Source organism: Lycorma delicatula, chromosome 10 (assembly GCF_047948215.1).
Source record: "Lycorma delicatula isolate Av1 chromosome 10, ASM4794821v1, whole genome shotgun sequence".
NCBI classification, from domain to species: domain Eukaryota; kingdom Metazoa; phylum Arthropoda; class Insecta; order Hemiptera; family Fulgoridae; genus Lycorma; species Lycorma delicatula.
Genome location: NC_134464.1, coordinates 22028912 through 22043968, shown reverse-complemented (window position 1 = coordinate 22043968; position 15057 = coordinate 22028912). Strand labels below are relative to the sequence as shown.

Here is a 15057-nt window from a genome sequence, read left to right as displayed (position 1 = left end):
ATACATGCGTTCAAAATACGGAGATATACAGCTTTAGTACCATCTGTAAGGGTGGGGACGAAACGAAATAAGAGAGCAGACAATAGTCTCCTCTCAATCTATCTTTCTCCTTTCCCCCACCATCATTAATTATTTACCTGATTCATTCATAATAATCCAACTCTCCTTTTTTAATTCGAATTGACTATCTCTGTTCCACATCAACCCTCCACTTAATACTTTATTCTCCCCACAAAAAACACACATACACACACACACACACATATATACATTCACACTTTGAAGGTTATTCGTGTTTACTTTCTTCTGCAGCATTCAGTCTTCAAAAGTACTTTGTATTGTACGGTTCATATTTCTCTGTAGTAAATATTAGTATTATTTATATATTTATAAATATAATTAGTAAATATTCTTCAGTAGTTTTCGCTTCTCTTTTTTTTTGTTGAGAGATTTACATCGATATAATTTGATTTTATTCTTATAAAAAATTTAACTGTTATATATTTTTTATTTAAATTTAATAACAAGAAAACATCGAGATATCGTAATTGATTTTCTTTCAAAAGAGGTAAGCCGATCAAATTTTATACAATATATTCTATATTCTTCTTTAAATACCCAATAAATAAATTAAAATTGTCTTCATCCAGTATAATATATAAAATAACAAATTTTTACATTGAAAATGTATTTATAATTAGAAAATTTGTTTAAAAGTAAAACTATACAAATCAACTGAGATACTAATGGAATCATTATTAAATAAACGAGAACTTAAAAGAAATGATAGGGTGAGGTAGATATGAGAATTTATACTTATGCACAAAACTCTAATAACTAAAAAAAAATCAAGGGTGATTTCCGATTGCTCTTCTGTTAATCCTCGAGATCTTATTTCGTTAACGAAATTTATCTGCTAAAACAAAAAAAAAATACTTTTCCAACTAATTTTTAAGCCAAGTATTTCCAAGTGATGCAGTCACAAATGGTTAAAAATTGTTTTAAGGTAATTAAAAACAATAATTATTACATTGCCGGTGAATATATAAAAATTGGATGAAAATATTTCACACCGGTGCAGGTGATTTACAGAACTTTCACGAGAAATTTATTACCTGGTATATAGAGTATTACAAGTAGTTATCCTCGACCGCTCACTTGTATTTATTATTATTGTGTTTATATTATAGTAATTTTTTCTTTTCGGCAAAAATCTTTATAAAAGGGTTTTGATTTTAAATACCGTATAACCCGGTCTTAATAATAATTATTTTTAAAGGCTATTTAAATTTTAAATATTTTTTCTCATTCGATTTATCGATACGAACATATTAAATTATTAATTTTTAAAACTTATTTTTCACGAATTAAATAAATATATTATTCGGAGAACGGTGAATAAATGAGAAACCATTTTCATTCAAAAACATCCAAATTTTGCGAGCATAATTAAAAAATTATTACCAGTTAGGATATATTTTTAAAATTATTTTAATATTTGTCTAAATTTTATCCTGTTAGGTATTAAAACTATTCAAAATAGGTAATTTTTTTCATTTTTCTTCATAAGTTTGATTATACATTTTAATATTGAAAAAAAAACGCTTATTTTAACAAAAAAGTGATCGGATAATAAGGAACACCCTTATTTTTTTTTATTTTTTGTTTTAATTAAGCGAGTTCGGTTTTTTATGTACTATTGACAAAGATGCAATACGAATAGTGTAGAATGAATGTGTACTCGAAATAACGACAAAATGAGATAAATCTGTAGATGTAGGAATAATTTAAGGTAAAAATCTTAACATTATTAGGAATTCGTATGTATAAACGAAATAGAAACGAGATTCATTAAAAACAAAAAAAGAACTACCAATGTCCAATCAGTTTACGAGCGATTCTTTACAAAGTACCTTAAATCATTCTACTTGTAACATGGGTTTATCATCTGAGGTCGCTTCGTAAATCGTCTTAACGGTTTTAACAAAAAAAATTAAAAATTCATCGGACTTTTTTTGTTCCTATAATTTTTTTTAACTTCTATAGAAAATGATATAGTCTACAAGTTTCTACATGAACGGTATGGAAAAATTAAAGAAAACTTACAGATAATAGAATTTAATACTATATTTTACATATATATGGCAGTCTGTTTTTATACCATCTACTTAGGCTTATCGTATGGTTGAATAGTAATAGAGGTCCTTTCAACACTTGGATGCTTATAATAACATCATTATCTATACACTAAGAACTCAAAAAAAGTCATGAAATTTCTATCCTTTAAAAAAAAAATACAGAATATAGCTATTAAGAAAATTTCTTTAAATCAAAGTGAAATCCATGATAAAAATTAGAGCTTATTTTTAATAACTTGGATAGGTTTTTATTTCACTTTATTCCTGTTAATTTTTATATTTTTCCCTCTCAGTTGCGTTTAGTAAAAATAAAATAAAAATCCTACGTAGAGTTGCATGCTTTCATTTAATTTAGAATATTAAATTTAAAATAAAGTCCTTCATGAACATACGATGTATCAGCGACGTACGTGTACAGACATGTTACTTTCCTAATGAACAAAAACTAATTTTAATTAACCATTTTTTTTTAAATATTAAAATGAGATTTAAACGTACGGTGAGTTCATACTTCATTTAAGCAATACAGACTGATTTTTAACAAACCCAAAATAAATAAATACTGCAGAAAAAGGTTTAAAAAATAAAAAATATTGGATACCTTGTTTTATTATTGAAAGAATAAGTATTACGAATAATTTAAATAATTACGATATACAAGAAGTTAAACTAATAAAATATCCTAGAAAAAAGAGAGAACTGACTAAAAAATAGAAAAAACTTAGAAGAATAAAATAATAATCTAAAAAAAAGAAAGAGTTTGAAAAAAACATTTGTTAAATTACGAAGATGTTAAAAATGCTTTAGCAATAAAAATAAAATACGAAGAAACCGTTAAAAATTTGGTTTAAAGAGTGTAAATTAATTGGATACTTACCATTATTTGCTAATTTTGATGTTTATGGCTTTTCTTTAAATAATTTTGCAAAATATCCTGTAGCAGCTGTTTATGGAAAAGAGAGAAATAAAAGAACATCAAAATAGCTAAATTCTACTAGCTTTATTATTACTGTTATTTTGTAAAATCGAGTCTTTATGAGTTCAGATATGATTTCTTATTATATTATCGTTAGGAATTAAAATACTTGTAAGTACAATGTGAACCTACAAAAAATTTCGATTTAAAGGAATTCAGAGTTAAGAATAAGGACATTCAATTTTTCTTCGAAATAATTTATCACTTCATCCGAATTTTATGCAAATTATTAACAGAATCAACATCCCTCCCGTATACAAAAATTTCAAGTTTCGTTATTTCAAATTAAAACTTTCTAAGTTATACAAAGTGTCCCATAAGTTTCCATACGTAGAAAAATACACATTTTTTTTACGAAAACCATTTTTATTTATATAATATGGTCTACAACACTACTATTGTTTTGAAAACATATTTCGATGCCTGTCCTTCACTATTGATCAAGTAACGTAATAAGTTACCACAAGTAGGAAAAATAAACATTTTTGTATGAAGGACCATGGTGTATCAGGGAAATGGTGTAAAATATAAATCATCTCAAGGAACGTATCACCCAACGCTATTACAAACATTCTTAAACTGTTCTTAGCACGTCTAGAGTAAAGAAAATGTTCATTTACTGATATTTAAATCTTCTTAACAGCCGGCCTCTGTAGCGAAAGTAGTAGCGTCTCGGCCTTTCATCCGGAGGTCCCGGGTTCGAATCCCGGTCAGGCATGGTATTTGTCACACACGCTACACATCATTCATCTCATCATTCTGAAGAATGCCTAACGGTGGATCGGGAGGTTAAAAAAAAATCTTCTAAACAACTAAGTTTTAACAGAATCAGTAATCTCAAAAATTTCAGTGGATTGATTTGTGTTTAGAAAACCATCTTTGTAAATTCGAACTAGTATCTCTGTGCTTTCTTTAAGATTACTAACTTCCACTACAACTGGTAATTTGTTTGTCATTAAATCTTTCATCAAAAATTAGTGAAAATTATCACCAGAATTATCAGTGAAAGTTAATTTCCAATATTTTTATTATATAAATGCTTTTCTTTACCAAACCAATCCCTTTTTTAATTATTCACTTTACCAGTTATTTCATCTTTTTCTTCTAGTATCATGCGTTCAGCATAATAAAACTGAAGCTTTCTGATCTTTTTATTTACAAGATGTTTAATTTTTACTTCTGTTGTTATTTGATTACGTAAGTTACAGCTGCAGATTCAATTTCTCTTTTAACTAATTTACGCGTAACATTCATATCCAACACTTTTGAATTTTTGTAGTTCAAAGTTCCAAAAGTTTCATTTTATCTTATTCATATATGCCTTTCAAAGTTATATAAGTGTAACTCTTAAAACCTGTTAACAAATTCATTTATATACTTGTAATCGTCATCTCCTAATTCATATATCCATTCGCCAAGCATACATCCGGTTTCTATTGTATTTTCACTATTATCAATATATACAACTGAATCAGCATCACAGTACATATATATTTCCACCAAGTCAATCCAACATATCGTAAATCATAACCTTGCATTACCTGTAGTGAAATGATCTTTCAAACTATTTGTTATCTGTTATCTTTACACTATTATTCAATAGTGTAAAGTTTGTTTTGTTTAGTCTATCGTCAGTCGAGAGTTCCAACGTTTACATCATAGTAAAGGCAGTTACTTTTATACGGATTTGAATACTAGATCGTGGATGCAGGTGTTCTTTGGTGGTTGGGTTTCAATTAACCACACATCTCAGGAATGGTCGAACTGAGACTGTACAAGACTACACTTCATTTACACTCATACATATCATCCTCTTAAGTATTATCTGAAAGGTAATTACCGGAGGCTAAACAGGAAAAGAAAGAAGTCTATCGTCTAACATTGTATTGTAAAATTCCAATACATCAGATATATATTTAGTTTGATTCATATTTAATCTTTGTCCAAATTTACCCCATCAACTGTTCAAACAAATCTTTGACATAGTACACTTACCAGGAACTATTTTATGAAGTTTTTGTCGTCCTGTCTAGTATTCTGTTGTTGCTACTTATAGAAAAAAGAGAAATACATTTAAAATGTGTTATGTTAAAGGTTTACTTAAAAATAACTTTATAATTTTTTTCTAAAACAAATATAATATAAAATAAAGGATTTTTCCCTATTCCTTATAAAACTTAAAATAATAAAAACGAATTACTAATATACATTATTGGCATAAAAAAGAATCATTCTTAAAATTAAAGATAGATGGACTTATTTTTTAAAGGTCATAAATATTCAAATATTGTTGGAACAAGGGAATATAATTTATTAAATGATCCAAAAAAATAAGATGCTTTAGATATTAGCGAAAAAATTAAAAGAAATTTTAATTGACGAAATTAAAAATGATGATCTTATTAATGCAATTAGAAGAAAAAGAATAGAAACTTTAAAAGAATATATTTATATTCTGACTTACTCAGAAATAAGAATATTTACAAACAAAAAAGGAATATTTTTTTGTTAAATGGCTTGAAAGATTTTTTTTATTTCCAATTGTTACATGGAAAACTAGTAAATTAAATTAGATTTAAATCATAAATCTTAAATTAAAGTAGACAAATTTAACTAAAATAATTTTTTTTTAAAATGGCAAGATTAGTTTTTGTAGCGCACAAAATTACGAAACAAAAACACGAAAAAATATGCAAACATAAAACTACAAATGACAAACGTATAATAAAAAAACAAGTTATTTTTAAAACAATTTGTCTTAAAAATTAATTTTACTAACATTTACAATAATTGATAATCAAATTTTCCAATTTTTTAGAATAACTTGTAGAAATGTAATTACGTTAATTCTTTTATTGTACAAACTGAAAATTCCTTGCCACAATCGTCTACTAATTTGTTTCTTTCGTTTTGCATACAGTTAACATCCAAACTTACTTCTTTAATAATTTTTTTTTTCTTCTTTACTTACATTTTTTCCCCTTATTTCATTTTCTATCATCGTTTTCTTTTATAAAAGTGCAAGAAAAATTGTAATCTATATCTTAATAAATAAAATAAATCTTAATCTATATTGGATAATATTTATCAGTTAGAGATCAAACAATGTAATTTTTCTAAAAGATTCCATATCTTCAGCAGACATAATTATATGATTATTAATATATTGACCCGTGGTTTATATTTTATTTTTATTTTTGAGAAAATATTTTAACTATATCATTTTTTAATAATGTTATTTCACAATTGCTTGTTACAAATTGAAAAAAATTACAATAAAATAAAAATAATATTCTTCATTTTTGTTGTAATCTTGATAAAACGATAGTTTTACAACAATTTAAAACATTTGTGAGTTTCATTCCATAGTTTTTAAAACATTTGTCATTTTTTAACCTTAAGAGTTTATGCTTAACGTAACATTTGGCGTTTTTTAACGTTAATGAATGATGTTTGCTGTTTTTACGTTTAATTTCAATTGTTTCTACATTTCAATTTAAGATGTAATTTGTAAATTTTGATATTTTAATTTAACACTCTTTTACATTTTACATTATTTTAATAATGTTATAGCAAAATAAACAAAGGACAAATAAAACTGTGGTTAGCTTAAAATAAAATAAGGGATAGGGTCTTATAACGAAATAAGAAGCAGTGTTGCGACTTCGACGGGACGCCCTTGTTCAACAGCGTTGCGGTAGATTTTAGAGCGAGGGTGGACTGTATGTGTTCATAGGTGATGAAAGGAGACAACACCTTGTTGATTAATGAAGAATTGTTTAACTGTACGCCGTCTTGGCAGTTTGAAATAATCTTGTAACATAAAACTTGTAACTTATAACTTAAGTTTAAATATAGCAAACATGAGCTAAATAAAACTTAAAATAATGTTCATCCGAACAAAAATTGAGAGAGTCCATCCGGATACGACCGCCTTGGGTCAGGTATGAGTTTAGACTGGTTTAGAAGACGCTACGCACAGTCCTCGAGGGAGCAGCTTGTGACGTAGAGTGGCGTAATGGTCTGGTGACCATAGTTTGATGTGGGCACCCTAGCCACCGCAAGGCTTCAGCACCAGTCGTCAAGAGGGAGTGAAAACGTAACACAGAGACGTAAGATAATTTTGGACAACGTTAAAGAATAAACCATTAAAATACAACCACCTAAACCATTGATTCTCAAAATTTTTCGCCCGCCGCCCACATTGAGAATCAAAGATGTGTTCTTGCGCTCCGAAAATTTTTAAACTTACCATCTATTAAAAATGTGCGCCGGGCAGCTGCGCGCAGCGCACGAACGATTCATTCGTTCGTACGATTTATACTTCTCGAACGATTCATTCTTCGAACGATTTATATTTCTTTATAATAACGATTTAACTAAAATTATATTTGTGTTTTGGGAATAAAAAAGGAAATTATTGGGGTTAAAAGTATGTAAAAATAAATCACAACTTGAGAAACAGCTAAAAATGTTCAGGACTTTGAAGCTTTAGGTTGTAAACATTATTGTTGCTGTTAGTACGCTAAATTCATGAACGTTATTTAGTTACAGTTGGCAAAAATATTTAACAAAATCATATGTAAAGAAACATAAACCATGTAATATATTCCCGAGGGGCCGTAGGTCCGCCTTTTTTCTAGTTTAGTACCAATACATCTTTATTAATTTTTTTTATGCGCCATTCGTTTGCAGCTTCTAAAATTGTAATAATTTTTTTTTATCTATTAATAAATCCGTTTTATTAATTATGTATTTATTGAATATTTGTTGTACATTTTACCGACATTTTTCAACTTCTACAAATCAAAACATCCTAACTATATTTTAATCCAAGAGTTAAAAATGTAAGAGGAAAAATTACGCATTAGATGTAATAATAATACATTGTTTAAAAAATAAAAAGAGAAAATAGATGAAAAAACGTAAATTCATTGCTAGATTTATCGAATATTTGTGATTTTATTTATAATTATTTAGATGAAATAGATTTAGATAAAATATCAATTACCACACAAAACTCCTTTGCTATGTTCACGATAACAACAATTTCCATATAACTACTAATATATAAAATAAATTTTAGCTAATTCGACCGCTTTTAAACAGAAATGTCCAAGAGACTCCATAAGACCTCACTTGACGAAATTTTTAGTTGTTAAAGCTGTCGACTCCTACAAATACTTAAGCTGCATATATATAAAATGTCATCCTTTTTAGCTACTTATAGATAAAATAATTAAAAACAATAAAATCACGTAAAAAGGCATTAAATATAGTAAAAAAGGTAACATTTAGAAAGACTATTTATTCCGCCGTACTAACAAAATACCTTTAAATTCTACTTATTTTGAAAGTTGTAATAACTGTTTATTTACAACATATTTACATTTTCAAGATAAAGTAGTAACACACGTTAATGACGGTAATCGATAAAATTTATACCAGAACGTTAGTTAGTTATAAAACAAAAGAATATAAAGCAAATATAAAGAATATCGCCGATATATAGCCGTGGGCCAGTCGGACGTTTGGTGAGCTGAACTACTGGCTCACGCAATTCTTCACCGGCTTGGGGTCTTCCGCACCTATCTGTGTGGTAGGAGGAGGGCGGATTTCCCCAACTTCCCTTACTGCGGGGACCCGGATACCTCAGAACACGTGGTGTTCTGGTGCCCGCAGTGGGATGAATACGCCTAGCTTGCTCGGCGATTACCGGACCGCTCAGCGTGGATAACATCATAGCTACCATGTTCCATGTTGTGGAGCCCCAAAAGTTTTTTATACCATCGCAGGGTTCGTGGCGAGGGGATTCTTCAGGAGAAGAATCGGGGGGCTCGGGGATGACAGACAGCTCTCTGTGGAGTTGCCGTTCGCTCGTGCTTGCACGAGTGGGCGGTAGTGATGAGGCAGGGGGACTCTCGCACCCCCGAGCGAAAGACCGAGTCCCGGCTCCCGGAGTGAGGGCCCAGGGACGGCATAGCCGGGCCTGGTGGATCCTGCTTTGGGGATTTGAGGCGAGCGCAAAGTGAGATCCGACCGGCGGGCGGAGACGTGGAGGCCCGTTAGAGTAAAAGACACTCCATTGGACTGTGTAATACTTAACTGCAGGATCCGGCCCGGGGAAGAAGATAAAAAATAAAATAAAATCATTTGGTCAATTAAGTGTTTGCGATGGGATTTTTTTATATCAGAAAATTATAATTCGCCATACTTTTATTTTAATTTCAAATCACACTCTATTTTTTATTTGTTGTTAAATTACAGTAAATGTTGTTCTGTCACATTTTTAGTATTCTCAATATTCGTGATATTTATAAGGTAACTTACCTCACATATTTTATTTTTATTTAAAAACATATCAACTAATATAGAACTTTTTATGCGGAAATGACTATGCTTATCAGCTAATACGTCGATATAATTTTTACATATGATCTGTTTTAGAGCATTAGACCTATATCCTAATTCAGTGTTACATTTCAGTTCAATTATTTTGAATGTTAAATCTCTTCTAAATGTCAAAAATTCAAGCCGTTTTTTTTTTTTTGTTTATTCCTAATTTTACTTGTTACTTTTAAAAACTTGTTAGAAAATTCAGGAAAAGCAACGATGGCATACTGAAAATGGCGTTCGTTTTCAGATATTGCTGGTTTATTTACATACAGTTTTTCTGCAGATTTTACTAACGTGGAAAATTTAAAATCGTTTCTATCAAGTTGTAAAAGTGCATCAACATATCTTTGTCTGTAACTTTTATTTTATTTTTTTAAAATTAAAGTGTATAAAGATTTCTTTCTTGATTTAAATATTCGGAATTTCTATAATAATCGTATTCTCTTTTTAAAAAACAACATTAAAATGGTTATCTCTGACATCAATTGTATGAATAAATCAGAAAAATTTTCACTTATTCTATGAGAAAAACTCATTAGATCGCGCGATTCATCTCTGTGCTTTATAACTATTATTTGTGTTATTGTCATTTTAATTCCTTTTTCAACTAGTAATTGATTAATTTTTCTACTAACATTCTTATTTAACAATATTTCTTCTAAATATTTTACATCCCCACTGAAATTATCAATCTAATTAAATCTAACATTTTTTGTGTGCACTGCTAATTTATCGTAATACTACGCGCGCGCCTGCTAAAAACATTTACTAGACATTAATAATCAAGAAACAGGTATTTAGTACGGTTAACTAAATAATACAAATTATTCGTTCACTCGAATCGCGAATAAGGATACACAAATGATGAATTATAATATTTATCAATTTTTAAAAAAGTCAAATTTGTTTAATATTTTTACTAATATTTTTCTGAAATTATGTTTAATAATATACTTATGTATAATGAACCTCTAGATTTTTAAGATTATTTTTCTTTATATTCTTATACTTTAGTAGGTTATATAATTTATTAAAAAATAATTATAATTACATTTTGTTGTGGCCTAAATAAGCACAAAATATGCAATATTAACAAACATTTATTTATTCACAATTGGCAATATATTAAACACAGATTAAAGAGAAACTAATAATTTTAAACTCAACCTATAATCACAAAAATCAAAATAAGGTAGGTAAATAGTACAAAGTAGGTTTTGCTTTGCAATACATATAATGTTTCTATACGTTTTTGTACAGTAAAACCGTCAATCAACATTTGTTTCCAAACAATAAATACTTTACATTGTTAAAATTTTCTTATTATACATCGAAAGGATACATTTTATTAGTGCTAAATATAAAAAAAACAACATAATTTCTGATGATTTATAAAAAATATACCGACATTGCTCGAAAAAGAAACACCAATAAAAGTAGGAAGGAAAAATATCACTAACATTTTACGTTCAATGTTTCCAACGGTACAGTGAAAAAAGTTTTAACGAAATATTTAATTCTGTATCATCAGTTCACTCTTAAAATCTGTTCTCTTGATGTTATTTGCTATTTCAATGTGTACTCTAATCTATCAGTTTAAACAATTATTTATTCTAACGGCTAATATCATAATCGCCTGCTTACATAACGTCGTATAACAAACATAAATCATTTATTATCAGAATGCATAATCTATAAAAATACTTTCGAAGTTACAGTTTCCAGTGACAAATAAAGTCGTAGTTAATAATCTTAAAGAGAGCACAGACATACTTTTTTCAAATTGGCAATGATGGTGTTCTTGTAAATACAAATCAATCCACTGAAATTTTCGAGATTATTGATTCTGTTAAAACTGAGTTCTCTAGAAGATTTAAATATCAGTAAATACACATGTTTTTTGACAGGTTGCGATCTATTGAAAGCATTTTAAAATGAAATCAAAGTAACGATTGAAAATGATATCAACATTAAAGTCGGAAATTATTTTAAGAGAATTCAAAGCGGAAAGAAAAATATGTAAATAGTTCAATATTATTTTAAGAGAAAGTTAAGGTGGTTGCTTCAAATATTCACTCTTAGCGCGCGCGCACAGAGAGAGAGAGAGAGAGAGAGAGTGAGCGAGAGCGAGAGAAAGAACGGAAATATATAATATATAAATTGCAACAACTTTTAAATCAGTAAACAGAACACGTATAGGCCCAAGTTACTTATATATTGAGTACAAAATATTTAAATATTATTGGCTGCTGACTAATCACATAATCTACACTACGCTTTGGAATTATAAACAGAAGCTTAATTATTATTACTAATATTTCTTTTGCATACTTTACTTAGTGAACGCAATGAATTTTACTTAAATTCGTGATTTATTTTGTACCTGTAATTTTTAACCCTTGTACTTGTAAACCCTATGTTTTAAACTTGTAGTTTTATAGAAGAGTCTTTTTAATACAATGGAAAGTTCAATTTTTACACAAAAACATAAGCAAGTCACTATCATATTTTTGTAATATGATTGAGAAATGGATCACGTGAAGATCACGTAGATCACGTTTACCTCAGATCGCGAAGAATGATAAAAGAATTCATATTAATCCAAACTACTTTTTAAAAAAATATTTTCACTGATAAAACAATGAGAGGATAGAAGAGCATTTGTCTTACCATCAGAAGAACGAAACCCTGCTCAAATTAAAAAAAAAAAAATATTTGTCAGAAAAACATTTTGAAACATCTGATGTGGACACTACATGACTTCCTTGTACGTCTATTAAATTACATATACACGTTTTTTGTTAAATGAAAAGTACAAAAAAATTTAAAAAATGTATTTCACTAATAACTCCTGATATTTTTCATATATATAAATAATGCTATTATTGAATTATTATTTATCGGAAAACATTTTTTTACAATCAGAGGTAATAATATTAATAAATAAATATATTTAAATTTTAAAAAAGTTAAGAAAAAAACAGAGATGAAGTCTGAATCAAACCGATTTGTGCTTCATCTTGTAAGATCCAAATATTTAATTAATTAAAATTTTATTTGGCTATAACTCTGGAACCAATGAAAATAAGTACCACTTATGATATATCGTTGAAACGCTCTCAATCAGGCTTATTACTTTCAAAATCCAATTTTTTTATTGATTTTGGGCGTTTTTGAACACTTCTGATTCATTCGATTGCGATCAAAAAGGGAGGTACACAACTAGATGTTACTACAGCTCTAAATCCAAAATTTCAATATCCTACGGTTAATCGTTTTTGAGTTATGCGAGATATATACGAGGTGCGACAATAAAGTAATGAGACTGATTTTTCTTTGCAAGATGTGGCAACCCTGCAGCTTGCGTAGGCACACCATCTTTGACCTTGGTCTATAAGTTACTTCTCGTCCAAGCGGCGTATTGATGCAACTGCTCATTCGTGAGTTGTGCTGTAGTAAGTGAATACGTATTTGTGTCTTTCGTCACAGAAATGAAACCGCATCTTGTATTGTTTGAAAATGGTGTCCCTTGACCGCCATTTTGACTCTTGGAAATAGAAAAATGTCGCACGGACCGATATCTGGTGAATAAGGTAGCTGTGGTAGTACTGAAATTTGTTTTGAGGTTAAAAATTGCTGTACTGACAGAGTAGTATGGGATGGCGCATTATCGTGATGCAGAATCCAATTATCAGCAATGTTGGCACGGACACGAAGAACTCGTTTACGAAGTCTTTCTAAAATTTCTTTGTAGAAATATCGGTTAACTGTTTGTCCAGGAGGCACCCGCTCTTTATGAACAATTCCCTTGGAATTGTGTGGAAGAAGCACACAAGCATGCGTTTCACTTTTGACTTTGACATGCGAGCGTTTTTTGGTCTGGGTGATCCCTTTGAGCACCATTGCGAACTTTGGCGTTTTGTCTCCGGATCGTATTGAAAAGTCCAACCTTCATCACCAGTGATAACACGGCTCAACAAATCTGGATTGATTTCCGTTTGCTCTAACAGATCGGCTGCCACATTTTTCCGTGTTTCTCGCTGTTGTTGTGTGAGATTTTTGGGTACCATTTATGCACAAATCTTTCTCATACCAAGATCTTCAGTTAATATTAGACGAACAGTTTCTCGATCGATGTTGAGTTCTTCTGCGATCATTTTCATGGATAATCTTCGATCAGATCGTACGATTTCACGCAACCTGGTCAAGTTGACATCTGTCCGTGAGGTTGATGGTCGTCCACTGCGGTCTTCATCTTCAACATTCGTTCTGCCTTCACTAAAAATTTTATGCCATCGAAAAACTTGAGCTCTTGACATAACCTCCTCTCCAAAAGCCTTCTCAAGATTACCGTAAGTTGTCGTCGCGTTTTCACCTGATTTAACGCAAAAAGAAATGGTATACCGTTGCGCAATATTTTGCGGTTTCATTTCTGTGACGAGAGACACAAACACGTGCTCACTTATTGCAGCCCAACTCACGACTGAGCAGTTGCATCAATGTGCCGCTTGAACTAGAAGTAGCTTATAGACCAAGGTCAAAGATGATGTGCCTACGCAAGCTGTAGGGTTGCCACATCTTGCAAAGAAAATCAGTCTCATTACTTTATTGTCGCACCTCGTACGTACGTGCAGACGTCACGCCGAAACTATTCAAAATGAGTTCAAGGGTGGTCAAAATGGATATTTCCGTTGAAATCTAAAAACCGAAATCTTTCGTGATCACAAAAAACAGCCTTTTAGACAAAATTAAAAGTATTTTAAGCTCAGAAAATTTTAATTTAATATATTTGAAGTCTATCCGAATCTATAAATGTCATTTTTTACAAAATTCGGAATGTACTATTTGTGTAGTGCTTTCATCTAATAATAATAATAAGAAGAAATTTATTTATTTTAGATGGCCTCCACATATCCTCTTACAGCCATCACAACTTCCCTGAAGAAAAAGTCCCTAACTAACAAGGAAACTGAATGACCTACTCTAAGATGCAATAATGCATAGAACAGTAAAGAAGAGCTTCGTATACGCACTACTCCTATTAGGGAACGTATGAAACAGAGGAATAATAATAATATACCCCTAATGTCTAAGTTGCAATTTTTGAAATAGTTAACAATAAGGAACCCCCTCTCCGGCCCAGTTAAATGAGAATGATACGTACGACATGTAAATGATGAAGTGTAGTCGTACGGACACAGGCCAACCATTCTTAAATGAACCACAACCATCAAAGTACACCGGCATCTACTGCCTACTAATCAAATAATAAAACAATAAAAGCAACTAACTTTTACTAAGATTTGAACCTCAAAACATTCGATTTCAAAAATCAGCTGTTAAACACAACTGATTTGCGAAGACGAGTTAACCACTAGACTAGCCCGGTAAGCCAAATAAACAAATATAAATGGATATATAATATGGAACACGATATAAAATAATATGACAAATATTTACACTGAAATAATAATGGACTCTTAACGTTAATTTTTCAGGGTGGTATATGATTGTACAGAAGTAGAAATACTAGTGGTTTTGCATTTT

At 29.8% G+C, this 15057-nt stretch overlaps 1 protein-coding gene across 2 annotated transcripts in view; it reads left to right on the top strand.

Annotated features, from left to right (window-relative positions):
• Positions 1-365: 365 nt before the first annotated feature.
• The window catches only part of LOC142330837 (uncharacterized), a 112572-nt gene continuing 97880 nt past the window's right edge, over positions 366-15057 (top strand). Inside the window, exon 1 of one of the 2 annotated variants that reach the window (XM_075376296.1) lies at positions 366-568. The gene's annotated coding sequence lies outside the window, so the exon portion shown is untranslated. The remainder of the gene's footprint in view (positions 569-15057) is intronic. The other variant, XM_075376294.1, reaches the window with a different exon arrangement.